At 40.0% G+C, this 9482-nt stretch overlaps 1 long non-coding RNA gene across 2 annotated transcripts; it reads left to right on the top strand.

Moving 5' to 3' along the window:
• The first annotated feature begins 5258 nt into the window (after window positions 1-5258).
• On the top strand, window positions 5259-7927 carry LOC141656052 (uncharacterized). Of its 2 annotated transcripts, XR_012548309.1 has the most exons (5): window positions 5259-5418; window positions 5581-5690; window positions 6401-6491; window positions 7233-7302; window positions 7414-7927. It is a non-coding gene; the product is annotated as an uncharacterized LOC141656052 (long non-coding RNA). The 2 variants fall into 2 exon arrangements; XR_012548308.1 differs by lacking the exons at window positions 7233-7302; window positions 7414-7927 and having other exon boundaries at window positions 6401-6532.
• Window positions 7928-9482: the final 1555 nt, after the last annotated feature.

Raw genomic sequence — 9482 nt, 5'->3', positions numbered from 1 at the left:
AATTCGAGTCAGAGTCGGAGTCTAGAGAAGTCATTAGGGAGTCTCCTCCTGTCGTCATCCCCACTCCCTTTGTTTCTCCTAGCTTAGCCTCGAGTAGTTGCAGTAGTTCGGGAAATGTCCCAACCACTATCCCTTTGCCGCCACTGACCATGGATCAGATGGCTTCTTTGTTTCAACTTTTCTCAAACTTTAATATGAATAAATCAGGTTCTGCTTACTCTTCGTGTTATCTTGAGTGCGATTCTGTTTACGATGATACTGAGGATGACCAAGACCCAGACTCAATCGAAATACCTCTCTACGTAGCCAAAGAAATACTACAGGAAAGGGAAGGGGGACCAGTAATAGAGGACACCGAACCCATCAATGTAGGAACCGAACTAGAACCCCAAGAACTTAGGATAGGGACTACCTTGAGCTCTACCGAAACGGCCGATTTCATAGACCTCCTAAACGAGTTCAAAGACGTTTTCGCTTGGGCCTACAAAGACATGCCAGGGATCGACAGGGACATCGCCGAACATAGAATCCCGATTAAGCCAGGTTTCAAACCTGTAAAACAGAAGCTTCGACGAATGAGAACGGAATGGGCTCTCAAAATTAAGGAAGAAGTTGATAAGCAATTCAAAGCCGGGTTCATCAAAGTTTCCGAGTATTCTGACTGGGTAGCCAACATAGTACCTGTACCCAAAAAGGATGGGAGAATCCGCGTTTGTGTTGATTTTAGGGACCTAAACAAAGCAAGTCCTAAAGATGACTTCTCTCTACCACACATCGACATATTGGTGGACAATACTGCAAACCACGCATTACTATCCTTCATGGATGGGTATGCGGGTTATAACCAAATCAAGATGGCCATAGAAGACATGCATAAGACCGCCTTTGTCACTCAATGGGGAACCTATTGCTATACGGTCATGCCGTTTGGATTGATCAACGCCGGAGCTACATATCAACGCGCCGCAACTACACTCTTACATGACATGATGGACAAAGAAGTTGAGGTATACGTAGACGACATGATTGTTAAATCCAAGGAGAGAGAGGGGCATATTGCGAACCTTCGCAAATTTTTCGCAAGGCTACGAAAGTACAACATGAGGCTCAATCCTCAGAAATGCACATTCGGAGTAACGTCTGGCAAACTCCTGGGATACGTCGTTAGCCAACGAGGTATAGAAATAGACCCTTCCAAGATCAAGGCTCTGATCGAAATGCCACAACCTCAAACAGAAAAAGAAGTCAGAGGATTCCTGGGAAAAGTGCAATATATAAATCGATTCATATTGAAACTCACCATGATTTGTGAGCCTATCTTCAAGAAGCTCAAGAAAACAGACCACACCATGTGGGATGATGATTGTCAAAAGGCATTTGACCGAATCAAAGAGATATTGGCTAAACCACCAGTGCTCATGCCACCTCAACGAGATCAACCTCTTGGTTTATATCTCACAGTAACCGAAACAGCCATGGGTGCCATGCTAGCTCAAACTGTAGGAAGTGAAGAAAGGGCTATCTACTACCTTAGTAAGAAGTTCTTGGAGTACGAGTGCAAATACTCACAACTCGAAAAGACATGCCTCGCTCTTGTGTGGGCAACGAAGAAGCTACGCCATTACATGCTTAGCTACTTCGTCAAAATATACTCCAAAATGGATCCAGTCAAATACCTCTTCGAGAAACCCGTCCTCAACGGACGCCTAGAAAGATGGACTTTGATGCTCTCAGAATTCGATCTCAAATACGTGCCTCTAAAAGTTATAAAAGGTCACGCCGTTGCCGAATTCTTCGCAGAAAATCCCATCAATGATGCACAAACAATAGACACTTGGTCATTTCCAGACGAGGATATACTTCAAACTGACGTAGACTCCTGGGACCTTTACTTTGATGGAGCATCAAACTTAAGAGGATTTGCAATAGGAGTGTTGCTCATTTCTCCTGAAGGCGAGCATACACCAATCTCTGTCAAACTCGACTTCGAGGTGACAAAATAACGCCGAGAATCACGAAGCTTGTCTAGTTGGACTACAAGCGGCAGTGAGCTTAGGCATTAAGAACCTCCGAGTACATGGGGATTCATCCCTGATCATCAATCAAGTCACGGGATCTTGGAAAATTCGAAGCGAAAGCTTAGCACCTTATCAAGCCAGAATAGACCAAGTTGCCCAATTCTTTGATCACGTGACATATCTACACCTACCTCGGGAAGAAAATCAATTTGCAGATGCTCTTGCAAAACTCGCATCTTTGATTAATATGCCAGATGACATGGTGGAGATGCCTTTATGTATCGCACGATGATCAGAGCCAGCTTATGTACATCAAATCACCGATGAAGAGGAAATCGCGCAGGAACCCTGGTTCCAAGCAATCCTAAATTTTAAGCTCAACAGTACCTATCCACCGGATATGGACAAGAGGGGACAACGTGCTATACGCCTACTAGCTTCCCAATACGTTCTCATGCAAGGAGAGTTATATAAAAGAATACCTCTTGGTGTAATCCTACGTTGCCTTGATCATTCACAGGCACGAAAGGTGATGGAAGAAGTCCACGATGGAGAGTGCGGTCCTCACATGAGTGGGCCCATGATGGCAAAGAAAATCACACGTTTGGGGTATTATTGGACCACAATGGAATCCGATTGCATCAAATACGTAAGACATTGCCACAATTGCCAAATCTTCGGGAATGTACAACACGTCCCTCCTTCATTGCTCTATACGATGACATCTCCTTGGCCATTTTTTGCCTGGGGAATTGACATAATCGGAAGATAACCCAATAGGAACAGGAGGTCATTTGTTTCATCCTAGTGGCGATCGACTATTTCACCAAATGGGTGGAAGCGGCTTCCTACACTAGTCTCACGGCTAAAAATGTGGCAAAGTTCATACAAAACAACATCATCTGTCGATACGGTTGCCCACATGAGATCATCAGTGATAATGGATCACATTTCCAAGCTGAGACTGAGCAATTGCTAGCCAAGTAAAAAATTAGGCATCACCACTCTTCGCCCTATAGACCACAGACTAACGGCGCGGTAGAGGCAGCAAACAAGAACGTTGTCACAATTCTCAAGAAAATGATCGACAGCTATCGAGATTGGCCAAGCAAGATACCCTTTGCTTTGTGGGGATATCGTACATCTGTTAGGACGCCCACTGGGGCTACCCCTTTCTATTTGACTTACGGCATGGAAGCTGTGCAACCAGTCGAGCTAGAGATACCATCCTTGCGTATTTTACTCGAAACTCAAATCCCAGAAGCCGATTGGAAGAGGGATAGATACGAAGAACTCATCCTCCTGGATGAACGTAGGCTACACGCCTTGCATAATGTCCAAACATATCAAGCACTGATAACAAGAAATTTGTCGCGGTTTCCCTCTATCAAAACTATTTGTAAAACCCAATTAAATGTAGTATTTAGTCGGGGTCGAACACGAAGATGGCGGGGGTTGCTACTAGGTTCAACTTAGAGTCAAGTTTAATCAATGATAAAAGAAGGGGTTTCGGTTTTAATTACTAGAGCAATTAAACAAACAAGTTGATGAAAATGAATACGATTAATTGAAAGTTAGGGCTTTCGGGGTCATCTAAATGGTTTAAGGGCAAACATGATGAATCAAGGGGTCAATGATAAGAGTTTATCCTAAAATATAAAATCAATGTCTTGATTATCCCGAAGGTGACAACTAACTCTCGTCAAGTATCACACCTCTCTTAAACATACAACAAGACCGCCACAAACTTTCATTCAATGGGGGAATTAAGCAATAATGAAAAAAGGCACAAACTTTCACTCATGCGTTTCATCAAACACCTTGTGTGCATGAACAAGAAAGATAAACAATTCACCAAAGACCCAAATAATCATACAATCATGCCCATAAATTCCAAATAGACTCCCCCTAAACCCTAGAAGGGTATCTACTCACTCATATTGAAGATAATCTTGCTAATAAGAGAAGAAGAACAAGTAACATATAGAGAAGACATGATGATTATTATATCAATTATGAAAGACAAAAGAAATGTAAGCAAATGATTAATAAATAAATAAGAGAGGAAATATACCAACACAAGGAAAGATGATTGCTTGATTGAATGATAAGAAGGAAAACCCTTCAAAATTCCCAATACAATCTTCAACAAACAAGTGTAAACAATTGACAATTACTTGAACTAACTAATTCTTACTAAATAATAATAATAATTATTGAAAGATTAGAACTTGATTAAGGAAAGATTACAATAAATATGGAATGTTTTTCAGATCTAGGGTTGTGTGTCAAAGGGTTTTAGGGGGAGGGTATTTATAGGCTTGCCCAAGATTAAGAAGAAAAGAAGAGAAAAGCCCAATTCGCCTGCTGCTGCCACTACTACAAATTCCTTAATATTTTGACGCTTTCCTCTCGACACTTTACAAGTGTGTCGCAGCCCATTACTAAGCGGGAATAAATTTAGTGGGCTTTTCTAACTTTAGGAAGCGTTTCAGTTTGTAAACGACGTCGTTCACGCTTGTTTTATTCTCATCCAAACCCTAATTCTGAAAACTGCCACCCCACCGTCCCACGTAGGGATGGCAATGGGTAGGAACAGGTAGGGTCCGCCTGAAGACCAGGGACCCGAGATTTTCCCTTTGGACCGTGCCGACCGGACGTAAGGGTCTAAAATTTGAGGACCCATACCCGGACCCTATGGGTAAGGGTAGGGTGCAGGTCTACTCATGGTCCGAGTTTTACCACTTTAAGAACAAGATTAACGCTATAGGGTCTATAATATTTAAAAAAAAAAAAACCATACTATTTTAACATTATAAGTTTATTAATCTGCCGTTAATGGTGGTTGTCGTTCGCCGGCTATTAGAGAGGTGGTTGTCAGTCGCGTATCAGTGCTGTTGTGGTGGTTTTCTTGTGTCAGTGATGGTGTGGTGGTATTGTCAGAAGAGTTTGGTTGAGATTTATCATTTTATGGGATGAAGGAAGAGCAAGAGACTTTAGTTTTGTTTAAGTCACAAGGTATGAATTCGAGAAAAGTTGTAATTTTGATTTTTTCTTTAATAAAGTCTAAAAGGTCGGGTATGGGTCTCATAACTTAGACCAGGACCTTAACCGACCAAAAATATTTTCTTAAGGCCATACCCACCCATACCCATGGGTGAAAAAATGAGGACACCCATTTCGATTGACATTAGGGTCCGACCAGGTCGGGTCCCCGACCCACTGCCATCCCTAGTCCCACGTATACCTTTCCCCTTAACTCAGTCTCTCTCTCTCTCTCTCGCTCGCTCGCCCTAACCTGTTTGATAATGGTCACGAAGTATCAACCTAAAGCCAAATCAGAAGATGTCGTAGAGAAACACTGGAGTTCTACAATTGTTTTTCAAGTCTGCAATTTCCGGTTTGATTCCTTAAAATACACTATCATTGATTGTGCAAATTTTATTCTATTACTTGTCATCCTCTCATCTTAAGCTTTATCTTATGAATTGTGCAAATTCAAAGGATTATGATTGTTGTCTATTCTTATTATTTGATGTACTTCGTATGTGTGTATTTTTAGGGATGGAGCTTCCATTAACTTGAGTTTGGACTATATCTTTTTGCATAATTACAAAAATTTTGCAGTCAAGAATATTTAGGGAACGAATTGCTGCTGTACATCAAGGGGAGGTACTATTTATTTCATTTTAATCGAAGTGTTCATACAATCACCCTTATTCTATATTGCTGCACCAAAGCCCCTTTTAATGCAAGCAAATTTCTCAATTATTTTGTGCATTATTTTAACTTTAATTTTTTTGTGGTTAAGCTGCTTACTCAGATATTAAATAATTGTAGAAACTAGAAAGATTCTTCTTTTCTCATCTAAAAGTCAAATTAAAGTCCTAGGAACGTATGAGAGATTTTGAGTGATTGTACTATGTATTCAAACATATCCTTAATATTGAGCTATCTATAAGTTGTACCATGGTTACCGAATTCGCTATGAATACGTACTTACCAATTCGCGATTCGCTCCTACAGGATGTGTGTTATATGTATTTTTAGTAAGCAACATGATAGAATTCGCTTTTAGCAATTCGCGATTCGCAGGGCACCTAGCGAATTCGGTAACCATGAGTTGTACTCCTTTTATATACTATAATGGTGTTACAAGAGCTTGGGGCTTCATTAATCGTAAAATGTTGATGCCTTCATATGAAAGAAAGGAAACAGTCTGTCACTGTTTAGGGACTGTCTTCCAATGAGTGAAGAATCTTCTATGTGAGAATGGTATTGATTCTGAATACAAGTTCTATTTAATTTACCGTTTACGTGAGACCGTCTTGTTCTATAATTCGTTTCTTTGTATTAAGATTTAACAATTCTTCTGCTTGTAGGCCTCCAGGTGACAACTTAATACTTGTAGCCAATAGGCTTTTTCATGGAGATTTGAAAACCCAAGAATGATATAGAGAAAAGAGACGAAAGGTCAGCAATGATGAGTAGTTTGACAAGTTCTTAGATATTTATATTCAAATATATTCATAGTAGCTCTATCAAATTTTCTGATTTGATACATATTCTGGATTCCAACATTTCTTGAATTGTAGTTGGTAATGTCAGGTAGATTCATTTTTATCAAAATAGTTTAAATCTACATTTATTTGGGAATAAATTATTGCTGAAATTGCTCACAATTTGATGCAGACAAACAATGTCTCCGAACTACTATTTATTTTGTCTGCATCAAATTATATATATAATTTGAGGTACGGAGTTAAGGAGTAAAATAAATAGTACTATTTATTTTACTCCTTAACTCCGTACCTCAAATTATATATGTCTTGAGTATAACTCCCTACTCAACATTTTTTAGTGGGCTTACCTTTTGAAAGTTATGCCATTTTTCCCTTTGTTAATTGATCGGTGTTACTCGTTTCCTTACTATTTTAGGAATGTTGATAATGTGGGTTTTATTGAGCCTAAAGACTTACATTGTTCCTTGGTATTTTATTTTTGAGCTTCTTATATGTGTTTTCTTAATGCTGAGTCTTCTCATAATCTCTGAACTCTAAAGTAATCTTGAATTTGAAAAGAAAATTTATGGGCTCTCAGTTAGTGTGACATTAACTATTCTGATTCTGTCACGGTATGATGTAAAATATCAAGTAGTTTTATAGGGAGTAAAGCCGGTTCGACTTAAATTTAAGCCTTTAGTTGGTGGTGTAGGATCAAACAAGAAATGGGTTAAAAAATTTGATATCGAGTTGCAGTTACTTGTGTGCTCAAAGGACAACAGGTAGTCCTTTTCTTCTGATGCTCTAGTATGATTTAGATGATATTACTGACTTGTACGCTTAGTCATTGTCCATATGCTTGAATTTTCTTACTAAATTTGATGTATCACTAGGTGAATTTGGATGCAGGTGACCTTTTGAGATAGAGGAATGTCTTTGTCCTCTGATGTTTAATCATTCCTTCATAAATCGAATCCTAGCTAATACATAATTCAAGCGAGTCTAGCCATCTGTATTTTGATTGAGGTAGTATGTGATTATTTGTTTCTTCTTCTAACTTCGAGTTGTATGCATAGTAGTTGGTTTAGCTGCAGATGGACGCTATGCTATGAATGCACCCGTCCTAAGAGGCATATAAATGACCCATTGTCGGCTTACCCCTCAATATTTTGGAGTGCATCACCAGATTCACCACTACTGTCACATGACTGGCAAACAAACATCTGGACATCGCGAGTACAAGAGAACTCCTTATCTAGAATGTCAAAGTTGGGAATGTTGTTAAATACTGTAATTGTTACTGTAACTTGCAAAGAGTCGAATTTTAAGTTGTAGCGAGCAAGATTGTGTAGTGTTTGTAAACATTATTGGTTGTTAATAAATATACCATTGCTATATATTTTAGTTTCTTGGTTTTGATTTGATCTTGCTATTCACTCCAGTACATTTGTATGATAGTATTCTTGTTAAATGATAAGAACATAAATGCATTAGGTAAAACAAAATTGATTCATACAATACTTTGTTATAGAGAAAATGAAAAATTGATGCTTAAAAGCGTCAAGAATATATAATTTTGGCGTCGTGATTATGCCATAGAAGTGACACTTAAAAGCGTAGTTTTTATTATTGACGCATAAAGGCGTCAAAATTGGTGACGCTAAAAATCGTCAAAAAATAGTGACGGCCAAAATTTTGACACTTTTAGGAAGCGTCGAGAATATAATTAATGACGCTTTTTTGCGTCGAGAGTTGGCTTTATAAGCGTCAAAAATGCAAGAGATTTGTTGTAGTGTGCGTTCTGCCGGTGGACCGGCTGCCGGCACTCCTACCGGCAGAACGGTCAAAATGACTTCAATTTTGGAAATTAAGCTGGCAAGTGTGTTCTGCCGGTGGACCGGCTCTTGCCCCTCCGTGAGAACACTACCTTCGAGAGTCTTCAAACTCCTTTGATGTTGCGTCTTCTTGGTGGACCACCGGCCACGGTGCTCAACCAGTAGCGAGGTCAAGCCTCTTTTCCTTCTCTAATTCAATTTAATTCTTCATGTTGTGTTCTACCGGTGGGCATTTCTTGGCTCCGTGAGAACACAACCTCGCATGTCATTTCTTCTTCTTCTTTGCAAGGTGGGGACGTGTTCTGTAGGTGGCCGTGCTAGGCTCTGCCGTGAACACTACACTCAAAGCAATTCTCACCTTCTTCTTCATGTAAAGGCATAGGGATGCCTTCCTTGCCCCGATTCCTTCATACTTGACTCGATTCCTGCAAGAAGATACACCAAATCACAGGTACGGGAATCGGGCACAAAATACGAGGAAAGGCATACAAAACCGACTCGATATGAGTCGGAATGCGTAAAAGAAAAGGGAAAATTAGGTGCAAATAAACCATATATCAACCTTCCCACACTTAAACCTTACTCGTCCTAGAGTAAGTTCAAAATCAATGCACAAGTCCCTACTATAATAGATATGGAGAGTGGGTGCACAATATAAGCATCACTCAACTAAGCTACTACCTAAGCCGAACGAGTATTAGCGCACTCAACGCCCCTTCAACTCACAATTTGACACTCATGAGGAAAAAGTGCCCTATTGCAAGGCAAGTTGGGTCTTGCTACAAAAATGCGATGCAACTATCATGTAAGCACGTAACCGAGCAATAGAATGCATCTTAGAAAATGATCCACTTTCCTCATCTAAGTGGCCAAATTTTTCAAACGACAAAACACGGTCTTGGTTGGGAGTACCGAGTCTCGAAGTGCCAATTGAGGTGCCAACCCCCTAAGCGTGACTAAAGCAACCCATGCGTGACCAATGCTCAAGAAACAAATTCAAGAGCGGGGAAAGGGAAGAAAGGACAAGACCGCCGAGAATTACAAAGCCGACACAAGATTCAACCAAAGGACCCATGACTAAGGGGACCAAGGCAACGACATCCTCACGGTTTTCACTCGTCACTCAA

This window comes from Silene latifolia, chromosome 5 (assembly GCF_048544455.1).
Source record: "Silene latifolia isolate original U9 population chromosome 5, ASM4854445v1, whole genome shotgun sequence".
In the NCBI taxonomy this organism is placed as follows: Eukaryota; Viridiplantae; Streptophyta; class Magnoliopsida; order Caryophyllales; family Caryophyllaceae; genus Silene; species Silene latifolia.
Note: the sequence above shows the minus strand (reverse complement) of the source record. Positions and strands in the feature narration are given on the sequence as shown.